The sequence below is a fragment of the Furipterus horrens genome, unplaced genomic scaffold, assembly GCF_987537825.1.
Source record: "Furipterus horrens unplaced genomic scaffold, mFurHor1.1.pri manual_scaffold_19, whole genome shotgun sequence".
NCBI classification, from domain to species: Eukaryota; Metazoa; Chordata; class Mammalia; order Chiroptera; family Furipteridae; genus Furipterus; species Furipterus horrens.
Window position 1 is genome coordinate 250005 of NW_028327189.1, and position 16170 is coordinate 266174.

Here is a 16170-nt window from a genome sequence, read left to right on the forward strand (position 1 = left end):
CCAGTTATTCTCAGGAAGGACTTTGGACAGAGAGTCAGTAAGTCTATCTAAACTGTGAGGCCTGCGAAAGAGGCTTGGTCTTGCCCATTATGTGCCAAGGGCAGTACCCCTCTCCCCAGTTGCTAAATTGGTTGGTCTGCCCATTCTGCTGTTCTGAAAAAAAATTTAAAAGTATGGTGCGGGGCTGGAAATTTAGCCCCACCATCACCCCATCCTCATAGAGGTGAGGGACATTTGGTCTGTTCTAAACTGGGGAGCTGGGAGTTTTGACCATTCCCTGCTTTTGCTGGCCATTGTAGGCCTGATAATTTTTTAAATCTTGCAGGCCACACAAACCTGAATTCTGGCTACTGCGGCTCTCAAGCTGGCTTCTGAAACTAGGCTTCTATCTGGAGCCAGGTGTGCTGGGCTGCAGGGCTGCATTATGGGGAAGCAGAGCTGAGCTCCCCAGAAAATGTAGTCCATGCAAGTGACAGCAAGAACTTAAAGTGTCCACCCAACCCATCTCTGAGCCCATCTGAAATTACCTCTGCTAGATCCGGGAAACTCCCCTGGGCACAGACCCATGGAGGAAGAGAGCAGCCACCCTCTACTGGAAGATCTGCCCTGACAAGCTTGAGAAGAGCAGGTGGGAACAACTTCTGATGCTGGCTTGCAACAAAGAACCTTCCCAGGAATGGCAGAAATGGCCAGCCTCCAAAACACAGCAGTAAGATCCAACAGCCTTCACAGACAGCATATTCAGAGGGTGACTGAACAAGCGCAATAATCTTCTGAACTGAATCATACTTTTTAATCTTTTCTTTCCTTCTCTTTTTCTTCCACATCCCTTATACTCTCTTTCCTTATTTTTTTTCTCTTTTCTTTTTGACCCACTTTTCTTTTCCTGGTTTTTATTTTATTTTACTTTTCTGTCTCTATATTAATAATTACTATTACTTTATTATTATAATTTTTCTTTTCCTTCTTTGCCTCCCTTATTTCTTTTCCAATTTTCCTTCACTAATTCTTTTTGTCTCATAATTTATTATTCTTTTTTCTTACTTATTTTTATGAGATCTATCCTGGAAAAGTCCAGCCATTGTTAACATAACAAAAATGGTTTGTGCACAATCAACATAATCTTGCCAATGAGAGAGGACTGGAAGGCATATGAATGAATAATCATGACTTCCCTGTACTAGTCAGACGCTGTTGAGTGAGCATGTGTACTGTGTAGCTGTCACATTCAAAATGACCGAGCAAATAGAGCAATGCATCTCCATCAAATTTTGCATTGAGTTTGAACATTTCTCCACAAAAACTGTTCAGGTGATTCAGAAGACCACAGCTATGGGCATCATGACAACATGACCACTTATGCATCACATCTTGTGTAGTTTTTTGGCAACATATCAAATTACCCAGATGGCTCATTTTTCCTACAGCCCATACTTGGCATCCTGTGACTTCTGGCTTTTCCTAAAACTAAAATCATCTTTGAAAGGGAGAGATTTCAGACCATTGATGAGAGTCAGGAAAATACGACGGGGAAGCTGATGTTGACTGGGAGAACCGTGTGAGGTTCCAAGGTACTTCTTTGAAGGGGATTGAGGCATCACTGTCCTATGTATAATGGTTTTCATATCTTCTTCAATAAATATCTCCTATTTTTCATTGTATGTGGCCAGATACCTTCTGGACAGACCTTGTGTAGCCACTCTTACTCTTTATACCATATTTCTCTATTTTTTCTTCTTATAGCAATTTCTTTCACATTTCCCATGCTGTTTGATGGTAATAAACTCCTTTAGCCTTTTTTTTTTTTTTTTGTAGTTTGTAAAGTTCTTTATTTCACCTTTTATTTTTTATGTATTTTTTACCTATTTATTTTTAGAGATAGGGGAAAGGAGGGAGAAAGAGAGGTGGAGAAACATCAATATGTGGTTGCCTCTTGTATGCTCTCATATGGGGACATGGTCCACAACGCAGGGGTGTGCCTTGACTGGGAACCAAACCAGCGCCTTTTGGGTTTACAGGCTGGCACTTAATCCACTGAGTCACACCAGCCAGGGCTCACCTTCAATTTTAAATGAGAGCCTCACAGGAGTGAGTAATCTTAGTTTCAGATGCTTGCTTTTCATTACTTTGAATATTTCATACCAGTCCCTTCTGGCCTGTAGTGTTTCTGTTGAGAAATCAGCTGATTGCTTTACGGGAACTCTGTTATAGGTAATTCTCTCTCTCACTGCATTTAAAATGCTGTTTTTAAGTTTTGCCATTTTAATTATGATTTATCTTGGTATGAGTCTCTCTAGGTTCATCTTGATTGTGATTTTCTGTCCTTCCAGATCTTGCATGATTTTTTTCCTTCACCATATTTTTTTAACAAAAGTTCTCCACCTCTTGCTCTATTTCTTCCCCTTCTTGTACCCCTATGATTCAGATGTTATGACATTTAATGTTGTCCTAAAGATCCCTTAAACTACCTTCCTACTTTTTAATTCATTTTTGTTTTGCTGCTCTAATTTCACTTTTTTAATTTTTATTTTTTTACCTTGTAACCTACTTCTATTGATTTTTCTTTCAGGTGTGTCATTCTTCATTTACAGCTGGCTGTTTTTAATGGTTTTTAAGTTTTATTTCATGCTGCTGAGCATCCTTATAACTATTATTTTGAACTGGTTATGATAAATTCCATATCTCCATTTTATTTAGTTATATCTTTTTACTGGAGACTCCTCGTGTTTTTTTCATTTGGGACCTTTTTTCTTTATTTCTTTTTTTTTTTTTTTTTTAATCCTCACCTGAGGACATTTTTTCCACTGCTTTTCGAGAGAGAGAGAGAGGAAGGGAGAAAGAGAAGTATTGATGCAAGAGATAGCAAGGATTAGTTGCCTCCCATACATGCCCAGACTGGTTATGGTATAAGTTGTAAGCAGGAACTGAACCTATAACCCTTCAGGTATGAGCATACACTCCAACCAACTGAGCCACACTGGCCAAGGCCTGCCCTGTTTCTTTGTTTCCCCATTTTGACTCTTTTTGTGTTGTTCTATGCATTAGCTAAAAATGCTATGACTCCCCATATTGGTGAGGTAGCCTTCTGTAATAGGTGTTATGTAGGACCTAGTGGTGAGGCTTCCTTACTGAGCTGGGTGCTCAAAGAATGATCCTTGTGTGAGTTATGTGGGCCCTCTGGTTGCAATTGGTTAGTGATTGCTCTTGTCCTAAACATGAGTAAATTTGACCCTCAGACTGGTTGACTGTGAGGCCAAACCTTGTCCATACCATGAAAACTGTTGTACAGCTGGTAAGAGAACAAAACAAGATAAAACAGAACCGAAAACAACTCAACAGCAACACCACCCAACAACAAAAACAGTAACGAAAAGAATCAGAAAAAGAAAAAAGAGCGTAAACAAAAACAGTACTATATGAGGTCTGTCCAGAAGGTACACAGCCACATACTATGAAAAATAGACATTTATCAAATAAAACAGAAACAGGATACGAGAAACAATGTACACAGGACAATTATGCCGGTGCCTCCTTCAAAATAAGCACTGTGGGACCTCACACAGTTCTACCAATTACCATCAGCTGCCCCACTGTATTTTCCTGAATCTCATCAATGATCTGAAATCTCTCCCTTTCAAAGGTGATTTTAGTTTTAGGAAAAGCTAGAAGTCACAGGGTGTCAAGTATGGACTGTAGGGGAGATGAGTCATCTGGATGATTTGATGTTTTGCCAAACTGCACAAGACGTGAGCATAAGTGAGCACATTGTCATGATGAAACTGCCAATCACTAGTTGTCCATAGCTGCAGAGTTCTGAATCATCGGAACAGTTTCCACAGAGCAATGTTCAAACTCAATGCAAAATGTGATGCAGATTTATCACTCTACTGACTCAAGTCATTTTTAACGTGACAGCCACACAGCAAACATGCTCACCCAATGACGTCTACCACCCCCACTGACTAGTACAGTGAGGTCATCACTGTTCACTCACATGCATTCCAGACCACTGTCCTTGGCTGCCAAGTTACATTGATGTCACGCAAACTATTCTCCTATAGTAACAATGGCCAGGCTTTTTCCAGACAGTATTTGTATGAAAATGCTTATCAATAATAACCTTAAATGTAAATAGATTAAATATCCCAATCAAAAGATACAGAATAACTGAATGGATAAGAAAACTTAACCCATAGATCTGTCTACAAGAGACCAACCTCAGAACAAAAGATTCACAAGGCTGAAAACAAAGGGATATAAAATCATATTTAAAAAAAAACAAAAAAAAAAAAAAACAATACCCCTTCAAAACAAAGCCATAACAAGAGACAAAATAAGTCAAGACAAATACTAAAAAAAAAAAAAAGGATATAACCCTTGTAAATATATGTATATCCAATATAGGAGTACCTAAATACATTAGAAAACAAGGGATTAAATGACAAGACAGCCATAGTAGAACACTTTAACACCGAAAAAATCAACAAGGAAATAGCAACCTTTAATGACACACTAGATCAGATGAATTTAATTGATAATCACCAAACATTTTATCCAAAAGCATGATATACATTATTATAAAGTGCACATGTAACATTCTCAAAAATAGGGGAAAAAAAAAGTCTTAAATCCAGAAAGACTTACGTCATATCAAGCATCTGAGACTACAACAGCATTAAACTAGAAAGGAACTGCAATGAAATAAACTCAAAACCAGTCAAACACATCTTTATGTTATTAAACAATGAATGGATTACCAATGAGTTTGAAGAAAAAAATCAAAAGATATCTGGAGATAAATTAAATGAACATGCAACAACCAACACTATGGGACACAGCAAAAGCAGATATGAGAGAGAAGTTCACAGCATTATTGGCCTGCCTAAAGAAGCACAAAAAACTCAAATAAACACTCTAACCTTACACCTAAAAAAATTAATAAAAGAAAAACAAGAACAGATCAGGATAAGAAGGAAGGAAGGAAGGAAACAATATAGGTCAGAGAAAAAGTAAATAACATAGAAATTTGAAAAACAACACACACAAAAACATTAATGAAACCGAGCTGGTTCCTCGGAAAGATAAACAAGATTGATGAGCCATTAGTCAGGCTTATCAGGTAAAAGAGGAAGAACCCAAATATATGAAATCAGAATAAAAAAAGAAACAACAGACATCACAAAATCCAAAAGATTATAGGAGAACAGTATAAACAGCCATATACCAACAAATTAAGAAACCTAGATGAAATGGACAAATTCTTAGAAACATATATTCTTTGAAAACTCAATCAGGATGAATCAGAAAATCTGAATAGAATGATAACAACAATATGACAGCAGTAATAAAAAATAAACTCGCAAACAAAAGTCCTGAACATGATGACTTTACCAAAAATTCAAAGAACCAACACATATCCTCCTGAGCTATTCCAAAAAACTCAAAAGGAGGAAAGATTTCCAAGATCACTCATGAGGCCAACAATATCCCAATTTCAAAACCAGATAAAGACACTACAGCAAAATAAAATTATAGGCAAATTCCTTATGAACAAAGTTGCTAAGACTCTCAACAATATATTAACAAAGTGGGTCCAACAGTACATTAAGAAGATCATACACCATGAACAAGTGCGGTTTATTTCCAGAATTATGATAAACACAATAAAAACATCAGGACACAGGACTTCAGCAGTAACAGAGGCAGTTGTTTATGCACAGATCTGCAGCTCTGGACACAGCCAAAAAGCTAAATCAAAGGTGCATGCAGAAAAGATGGAGCAGGCTGTTCTTATCCTAATACAAGTAAAACCCTCCCTTCCCCACATCTCCCTCCTCTCCTTCTCCATTTTTCCATGCTGTGTACTACGAAGTTACAATCTAACATGATTAGCTAAATTAACTGAGGGTGATAATTAATTAAGGGTGATCTGATTATAGGTCTGTCTCCAGCTCTCCTTTGAAGTTTTCCTAACTTGTTTGCTGGGCTTAGGTCTAGCTATATTTTCCCATTTCCCTGTGTTTGGTGATGAATATCTTCCCCCACTTTGATCTCAGATATTCTTTGTTCTCAGAAACATGTGTGCTGAGCTACAGAATGCCCCCTTCCTGATTTGTAAATATGCTAATACTGTTAACTCTGGCTCAGAGAGCCTTTGATTACATTTGTCCTTTGATGCTAATTATTTTATACTGGTTTGGGAGTCACCAGTTTCCTTGTCCCTCACAGAATGGAAGGTTGGTACAATATGTACAAATCAATAAATGTGACACATCACATAAACAAAATGAAGGATAAAAATCGCACAATTATATCAATAGGTGCAGAAAAAGCATTCAATAAAACCCAGGACCCATTTATAATAAAACTTCTCAGCAAAGTGGGAAGAGGGTTCATGCCTTAATACAATAAGGCCATAGGTGAAAAACCTATAACCAACATGATATGCAATGGGCAAAAACTAAAAGCTTTTCTCTTAAGGTCAGATACCACACAAGGACATCCACTTTCATCGCTCTCAATCAACGTACAGTACTACAGGTTGTAGCCACAGTAATCAGACACGCATCCAAACTGTAAAGGAGAAAGTAAAACTGTCACTACCACCGATGATATATTATACATAGAAAACCCTAAATTCTCCACCAAAATACCCCTAGATTTAATAAATGAATTCAGCCAAGTAGCAGGATACAAAATTAATACGCAAAAATATGTGACACTTTTATACACTAATAATGAACTCTCAGAAAGAGAAATAAAGAAAATAATCACCTCTACCATAGCAACAACATAAAAGTGTAAAGTTATATAGCAATAAGCATAACCAAGGAGGTAAAAGACCTGTATTTGAAAGACTACAGAACCCTGAAGAAAGAGAAGACACAAATGAATGCAAGCATATCGCATGTTCATGAATTGCTAGAATTAACATCATTAAAATGTCCATACTACCCAAAGCAATTTATAGGTTCAACACAATTCTTATTAAACCACCAATAATAACCACACAGAATAATCTGAAAATTTCTGGAACCAAAACCGACAACAAGTAGTATCCGCAATCTTGAGAAAAAGACAAAGCGAAAGATATAACTATCCCAGATATCAAACTAAACTAGAACGGCATTATAATCATACAGCATGGTACTGGCATAAGAACAGACATACAGATCCAATGGAACAGAAGAGAGAACCCAGAAACAAACCCACGCCTTAATGGTCAATTAGTATACATTAAAGAAGACAAGAGCATACAAAGGAATAAAGAGTATCTTCAATAAATGGTGGTGGGACAACTGAGCTGGTACATGCAAAAGAATGAAATCAGTCCACCAACTTATTCCACACATAAGAATAAACTCAAAATGAATAAAAGACTTAAATGTTAAGTCACAAAAACATAAAAATCCTAGAAGAAAACAGGCAGTCAAATTTCAGATATCTTGTGTAGCAAGGTTTTTGCTGATATATCACCTTGGACAAGAGAAACAAAGGAAAAATAAAGAAACAGGGGCCAGTAGCCACCTGGGTTACTGTTGAGGTATCACAGTTCTGTGTTCAAGTAACCCTTATTTTACTTTACTCATTCACCTTTCTACATCTCATCAAGCATGCATTTTATCATCTAACATAATCCCAAGAAGAACTAAGTTTCAGATATACACTGAGACATATTTCCTGAAGATAAGTGGAGAATACTGCATTAAATAGAACGCAGTGGTTTTGCCTCAATTTTTTTTCTATTAGAAGGAGATTCTACAACTGAGCAGGAGATAGTCAGGAGGGAGGAAACTCCAGAAGGGCCCCAGGGCAAAGACATAGGACATCTATACTGGACAGAGACCCTGTTCTAAGACCAGTTTCCCCCACTTTCTGCAAAAGCACTGAATCATGGTGAAGCATGACTTCACCTGTGCAGAAGGCACTACATGACCTCTGCTTCATTATAATAGTGTTACAATAAATTAGCATTGTGGAACCCCTTTCCCAGTGGCCAATCAAGGTAAATCATGGGAGACCTCATGTGCAGTGGCTTATAAGTAATATAATTACTTGTACATGTGCAATAAAAGCCTGCCAAAATTAGCCAGGAAATATCTGCTGTATAAAAATAGAATCCCTCCAGTCCGAGGTCAATGTCTGCTCAGAGTTGTTCTGCTCCTATGTTCTGTGGAATGTACTATCACTTAATAAATCTGCTCTCTTTCTGCCCTAAACTGTGTGTGTTCAGTTCAATTCTTTGTCCATAATCACCAAGTACCTGGTTACCGGTGCCCAGCTACAAGTTTTTGGCAAGTCACTGCCAAGAGAAGACATTGGAGTGATAAGCCCCCTTTACTGCCCTGGGACCTAGGGAAATCCTCTTTCCATTGCCATTTATTCAATTTTGGAGAGTCTGATGTTCCCTGACAGAAGGTCAGCCACTAAATTGTGGGCACGGTTTGAACACTTAAAAGCCACAAGGGTGCCCGCAGCTTGAAGTAACCCGTGATAGGATAACATGGGTGTGTAACAGGGTTAGCCTTAGCCCATGTCAGGTGCAGAAAATGTCAGTACACCTGTCAGGCACACTGTGAAAACCACAAGACAATGCCCCAACCTGTGGCACTTCCTCATAGGCATAGTTTGACCTTCCATATGGGATATCAGTCACCATCTCACCTGAGCTATGAATTCTTTATGTAGTCTCCTTTTCAGACCCAGATAGTCTTTTATGCTTGTCCTCTCTGGCTGACTTTTGGCCATTATACGTGTACCTGCACCCCTCTTGCCTTTTGTGTAGGAAGGGTGCCTGCTGTATTTTTACAGAGTATCTATTTCAGGGTCACTAACCGTCCCATTGCTAAGTATAGCTGCAGGAATGAGCCACTCATGTCTTTGATGTATAAATATTGTCACTACAGACAGTAACACTGGCCAGAGCCACTTAATAGGCACCTGCTGGTCATTTGTTACCAGAAATGGCACTTGGAGCCACTGTTACCCAGTTAGTTAAATCTGAAATCCTAAAGCGGTCTACCTGCCTCTATAGAAGTATTTTAACTTCCCCCCTCAGTCTGTGATCCTGCTATGAGATCCACCTCCAATCTGAAGGGGGGACTCTTAGGCATGTCTTGAGACCCCTTCTGGGGAAATTTCAGACTCAGGTACAATTTATTAAAGCTCTATAAAAATTATTAGATAGACGAAATCCCAAGCATCCACTTTGATTTGAAAATGAGCCATTTTATAATAAGGTCTTCTTGATGCCCTGCTTGGTGGTTTACTGTGTCAGAAACTATTTTGCTAGTAAGATAGTTCCTTTGCCCCAGACCTGAAGGCTCACAGAAAGAGGAGGGTCTCTATAGGTGGAGAATACAGGAATGGAAACTTATTTAAGCTACTTGGGTAGAGCAGTGGGTCTGGAGTGTTCAGGATTACAGGCAATTGCTCAATGATGCTGGAGTGGTTCCCTCCCTATATTTCTTTGCAGCCTGGCCACTCACCAGGACCATGAATTATGCAAATTGTGTCCAGGGAACTTGGAACATCTAAACTGAGCACAGGAAAAGAAACAAAAATAGACTGTAGTGATCCTCTCAAGTCTTTTAGATTTATTCTGTTGGCTGACAATCACTAGGATTTCTTTCACCAAAGACATCTGGTAGGTCAGTGGGATCTCAGGTGATGTCCTGTGGCCCACTAGGGAGGCTCCTGAGGCAAGAACAGAGTGTTTTTCCTTCTCTTTAGGATCACCACAGTCGAGATGGGAACCACCTTCCATACCTTGCAAATCACCACTGGGTTGCATTCGTAGCAACTGGGATAAATTTGACCCCCAAAATTTAAAGATTAGTTTTCTTTTGTTAACACTGCCTGCCCTGATATAAATTAGGGGATGGAGAGACGTGGCCTGAGAATGGGAGCAAGAGTTATAATATCATACTACACTTAGATCTATTCTGCCAGAGGGAAGGCAAATGATCCATAACTCCCTACATGAAGGTCTTTATGCTCTGTACCAAGATGCCTGGTTTTGCTCTGGCCCCACCCTGACAGAACTTATAGGCCCAATTAGAAGATACCGTCCTTAGTTCCCCATCGATGCTTAAGGGAGATTAAGGGGACCCCAGAGTTCTGCCTCTACCTCAGAGGGATTAACCTCTATACCACCTTATGCTACGGACTACCCAAAGACACCAGCTGAGGGAAAATCTCAGCCCAGTAGGACATACTAGGAGAGGTGCTTCATATCTCCCTACCACTCCTATCCTCCTACCCTGAGGGAGGTAGCAGGCACCAAAGGCACGCTATAAGGGTACAAGTGCCCTTCTCTGTAACTGACTTACAACAATGTAAGGACAAGCTAGGGAGTTTTTCGGAGGACGCTTCATGTGTCACTAGTAATTTCCAGACTCTTACTTTAGCCTTTAGTATGCCATGGAGGGATTTGTAGATAATTCTGACCACCTGCTGTTCCCCAGATGAGAAAAATCGTATCAGGAAGAAGGCTCATAAATATGCAGAACAGCTGCATACCCAGAATCCTGGCATTGACCAGCCTGCCACCCAAGCTGTCCCAGACCACGCATCCCAACTGGGAATACAATACTCAGGTGGGAATCCAGAGTAGGGATGCAATAATATAGATGGCCTTCTGGGGGGAAAGAGAAATTGTATCAAGAAACCTGTAAATTATGAAAAGATGAGGGAAATTGCCCAGGGCAAGGAAGAGAACCCAACTCTCTTGAGAAAGAGACTAGTAGAAGCCTTCTGAAAATATATGAACATGGATCCATCCTCCCTGGAGAGTCAAACCTTGATAGGACAACATTTTATAAGCCAGTCTATCCCTGATATTCACAGAAAGCCACAGAAATTATAAATGGGCCCACAGCCCCTCCCCCTTCCCCCCAGACCAGCTTATGAATACAACCTTTTTAGTCCTTAACCATAGGGAAGAAAACATGGAAAGAAGAAAAAGGAGAAGCAAGCTGGCCTTTAGTACTGCTTTTGGTGGAAACCAGCCCCACCAGGTGAGCTCAGGGAGGCCTCAAAAGAATCAGGGGCAAAAGGATCAGACCTATTATAAGTGCAAGCATCCCAGACACTGGGTAAAGAATGGTACGTGACGGCGTCCGGGACCCTGTTCTCTATGCAAGAATATCATTTCCAACCCCTGGCAATGGCAGGTAGACTGCCCCCATTCCCAGAGTGGAAAGGGGTCATCATCCAAGGCCATGTACTTTTTTTTTTTTCAATATGCTTTATTGATTATACTGCTACAGTTGTCCCAATTCCTTTTCACTTTGTTCCCCTCCACCCAGTGGCTCCCTTTCCTCCAGTCACCCTCTGAAGTCCCCTTAGTCCATGCCCATTGGTTGGGCATATAGTTCTTCTCGACCTCTTCCTGTCTACTCCATTCCCTCCTACTATGCTTCTTAATTCCTGTACCATCTCCCTCCCTTTCCCCCCTTCCCCCTCCCAGCTGACCTCCCCCCATAATGTTCCCCACACCTATAATTCTTTTCCCACTCTCGTTGCCTACTTAGTCTGCCTTTGTTTCAATTCCCTAGCTTCTGTTGGTTGTTGTCATACAGTTTTCATTTTAATGTTCATAGTTTTGATCCTCCTTCTCCTAAATAAGCTCCTTTAACATTTCATATAACAGTGGTTTGGATGTGATGAGCTACTTCAGTTTTACTTTGTCCTGGAAGCACTTTCTCTGCCCTTCTATTCTGAATGACAGCTTTGCTGGACAGAGTAATCGTGGCTGTAGGTTTTTGGTTTTCATTACTTTGAATATTTCTTGCCAGTAGAGTTTCTTTGAGAAATCAGCTGACAGTGTTATTGGGACCCCTTTGTATGTAATTCTGTTCTTCTCTCTTGCTGCTTTTAAGATTCTCTTTATCTTTAATTTTTGACATTTTGATTATAATGTGTCTTGGTGTGGTTCTCCCTGGACCTGTAAGTGTATTTCCTTCCCCAAGTTAGGGAAGTTCTGCTTCATTATTTTTTCACATAATTTTTCAATTCCTAGTTCTTCTACTTCACCTTCTGGCAACCCTATAATTCAAATGTTCGTTTGCTTATTGCTGTCCCATAAGTTTCTGAGCCTCTCCTCATTTTCCTCATTTTTTTTCCTCTTTCTGCACTGGTTGACTGTTTGTTCCTTTCCTATGTTCCGATTTGTTGATTTGATCCCTGGTTTTCTTTCCCTCACCATTTGGTTTGTATGTATTTTCATTCACTTCAGCAGGACTAGCCTTCATTCCTTCCCCGTCTTAAGATCTGCTCTTAGGTCTGTAAGCATTTTTATAACCAAAACTCTGAACTGTGCCTCAGAAAGATTTCCTATCTGCTGCTTCATTAGATTAGATATTTGCTGTCTGGTCAGCTGTGTCATCAGGATCTCTATCATGATCTGTGCCATCCTTACGGTTTTGTGTTTACCTTTGCTCTCTGGGCGGGGCTGTCACAACCTCCTATGCTATAGGAGGTGGAGCCCCGTGCACTCGTCACTACTGGGCGACCCTTCTCACCATGCTGTGGTGTTTTCTGTGGGGGTGTGGGTTTAAGATGGATTCCTGCTGTTCAGTCTCCACCAAGAAACCGGGAGTCTCCTCCTCCATCCCCACCCCTTCTGGACCTCACAGTCCAAGGCAGTGGGGGTTCAAATCAATGATTTGGAACATAAGAAAAAAAAACAGTCAATCAGTGCAAAATGAGGAAGCAAAATTTGAAAAAAATGAAAAAAACTTCCCAAATTTTGTGAAGGAGATGGACATACAGGTCCAGGAGGCACAGAGGGTCCCGGGCAAGGTGGACCCAGAGGGGTCCACACCAGGACGCATCATGATTGAGATTATAAAGGTGAAAGATAAAGACAGAGTCCTGAGGGTAGCAAGAGAGTGGCAGAGCATTGCCTACAAAACGGTGCCTATAGGACTATTAGTTGATTTCTCAGGGGACATTTTGCAGGCAGGAAGGGACTGGCAAGCAGTATTCAATGCGATGAAAGGCAACCTGCAACGAGGATTACTCTATCCAGCAAGGCTATCATTTGGAAAGGAAAGGCAGATGAAATGCTTCCCAGACAAGGTAAAGCTAAAGGAGCTCATCATCACCAAGCTATTATTAAATGAAATGGCAAAGGGACTTAAGAAAAAGAAGATCAAAACTATGAACACTAAAATGACAACAAACTCACAACTATCAACAACTAAATCTAAAAAATAAAAACCAAATCCAACTAAGCAAACCAGAATAGGAACAGAATCATAGGTATGGGGATCATTTGGAGGGTTATTAGATGGGAGGGGGGAGGGGGAGAAATGGGGAAATGGTGCAGGGATTAAGAAACATAATCGGTTGTTTCAAAATAGACAGGGGGAAGTTAAGAATAATATAGGAAAGGGTGAAGCCAAAGAACTTACACGCACGACCCATGATATGAACTAAGGGGGGTGGGGTTGCTGGAAAGAAGGTGGGTTATGAGCGGAGGGAAGCAAAGGGAAAAGAATTGGAACTACTGTAAGAACATAATCAATAAAATACACTTTAAAAATAAAAAGATTATCCAAAGAATATATATGCATATATGTATAGCCCATAGACAAACACAACATTGTGGTGGAGGCCTAGGGGCAGGTCTAGGTGGCAGGGAACAAAGGTGGGAGAAGTAGGGGACATCTGTAACAGTGTTGATGAAAAGAGAAAATTGAGTCATTTCAAGAGAAAAGTTACAATTAACTCCAAAGAGTACACTAAAATAATCACAGTGATCCAACTGCACTGTGGTATCAAACATTTCTTAAACTGTACTGTGCATACAAAATACAGAGAGATTTTGATAAAATTCAGATTCTGGCTCAGTAGACATAAAATTGGGCTAAAAACTTGCATGGCTCACATGCTACCAAATAGTGGTTTTGTTGCTAATATAATCTTTGAATCACTCCTTGTTGCAAGGGCATAGAATTATCCACAAAAAAATAAGAATGAAAAGATCTGGTGTTGGCTATCATTCTAATATTAAAATATTAATCCTTTCAGATTTATCGTTTCATTGCCCAGAAAGCAGGGAATTAATAAACACTCTCTACTTTTGTTATTTATGTTATATCAAGCCAAGATTATACCATTAAAATGACTTATTTTAAAAAGCTCACAGTTATCCCAGAATTTAAAAAAAAAGAAAGCAACTAATGTATGATCCAGTCTATAAAAATAAATACAAAGAAATGAATTCAGTAAAGTTTCAGGACAAAAGAACAACAAACGATGAAATAAGTCATTCAGAGAAAGACACATATGATTTCATTTATAAGTAGAATCTTTTTTTAAAAAGAAGAAACAAATTGAAAAAGACTCACAGACACATCAGCGTCAAGTGAAGGGATTAAGAAATACAAATCAGTAGTTACAAAACAGTAATGAGGATATAAAGCATATGAAATATAGTCAATAATACTGCAAAAAATATGTATGGTGCTAGGTGGGTACTGAAAAAATCAAAAGGAACACTATATTAATTATATGATGGTCTATCCACTAAACTGTACACCTGAAACAAATTCAAAATAAAACTGAAAGAAAAGGTAACTCATATACAAAAATCAGTTGTGCTTCTATACTCTAGCAATCAACTATCTAAACAGGGAATCAAGGAAACAACAGCATTTACAATAGCTTCAAAACAAAATACTCAGTTTTCAACCAAGGAGCTGGTTAAAAAATGTGAAGTACTAATGAGTGACACTGAAGGCATAAAGATATCCAGTGTTCTTGAACTGGATTAATACTTGTTTAAGTGCCCTACTGCATACCCAAAGCAATCTACAGATTTAATGTAATTCCATAAAATTGCAATGGCATTTTTCACAGAAATAGAAAACCCCTAATTTTCTTTTTTTTTAATAATTAAAGAGGAAAGATGTTTATTAATTTTTTCTATTATTATTTTTTTAATGTGTTTTATTGATTGTAATGTTACATTTGTCCCAATTTCCCTTCCCTCTGCTCCCCTCCACCCGGTGGCCCCCCCTCCCTCCAGTTGTCCCCCCCTTTTAGACCATGTCCATTAGTTGTGCATATAGTTCTTCTCAGCCTCTTCCTGTCTATTCCATTCCCTCCTACCATGCTCCTTAATTCCTATATCATCTCCCTCCCTCTCCCCTTTCCCCCTACCTGTTGACCTCCCCCCAATATGCTCCCCATACCTATAGTTCTTTTTCCACTCTCGTTGCCTGTTTAGTTTGCCTTTGCTTCAATTCCCTAGCTTCTGTTGTTGTTTCTTGTGATGCAGTTTTCATTTTAGATTTCATAGTTTTGATCCTCCTTTTTCTAAACCAGTCCCTTTAACATCTCATATAACAGTGGTTTGGATCTGTTGAACTCTTTCAGTTTTATTTTGTCCTGGAAACACTTTCTCTGCACTTCTATTCTGAATGACAATTTCGCTGGATAGAGTATTCGTGGTTGTAGGTTTTTGCTTTTCATTACTTTGAATATTTCTTGCCAGGCCCTTCTTGCCTGCAGGGTCTCCCTTGAGAAGTCAGCTGATAGTCTAATTGGGACCCCTTTGTACATGATTCTTTTATTCTCTCTTGCTGCTTTTAAGATTCTCTCTTTATCTTTAACTTTCGACATTTTGATTATAATGTGTCTTTGTGTGGTTCTCCCTGGGTCCAGTTGTTTTGGAACTCTCTGTGCTTCCTGGACCTGTGAGTCTATTTCTTTCCCCAAGTTCGGGAAGTTCTGCTTTATTATATTTTCACTTAAATTTTTTAATTTCTAGTTCTTCTTCGCCCTCTGGCAATCCGATCACCCATATGTTGGATCTCTTATGGCTGTCCCAGAGGTTTCTGATCCTCTCATCATTTTCCTTGCTTCCCATTTCCTCTCTGCACTGGTTGACTGTTCGTTCCTTCTCTGTGTTCTGGTTTGTTGAAATGAACTCTGGATTTTATTTCCTCACCATCTGTCTTGTATGTGGTTTTGTTCCTTTCGTTATGAGCGTTTTTCGATTCTTTCTCATCTTTCTCCAGATCTTTTGTTAATTCTGTAAGCCACCTGGTAACAATTGCCCTGAACTGAGCCTCTGACAGGTTTCTTATTTGTTCATCTGTCAGATTCTTCATCTGTTGCCTGGTGAGCTGCGCCACCGGGATTTCTATAGTTGTCTGC

At 39.4% G+C, this 16170-nt stretch overlaps 1 protein-coding gene across 4 annotated transcripts in view; it reads right to left on the reverse strand.

The window, feature by feature from the left end:
* The window catches only part of LOC149990263 (eukaryotic translation initiation factor 1A, X-chromosomal-like), a 47123-nt gene that overhangs the window by 6021 nt on the left and 24932 nt on the right, over positions 1 to 16170 (reverse strand). The gene's annotated exons all lie outside the window — the stretch shown is intronic.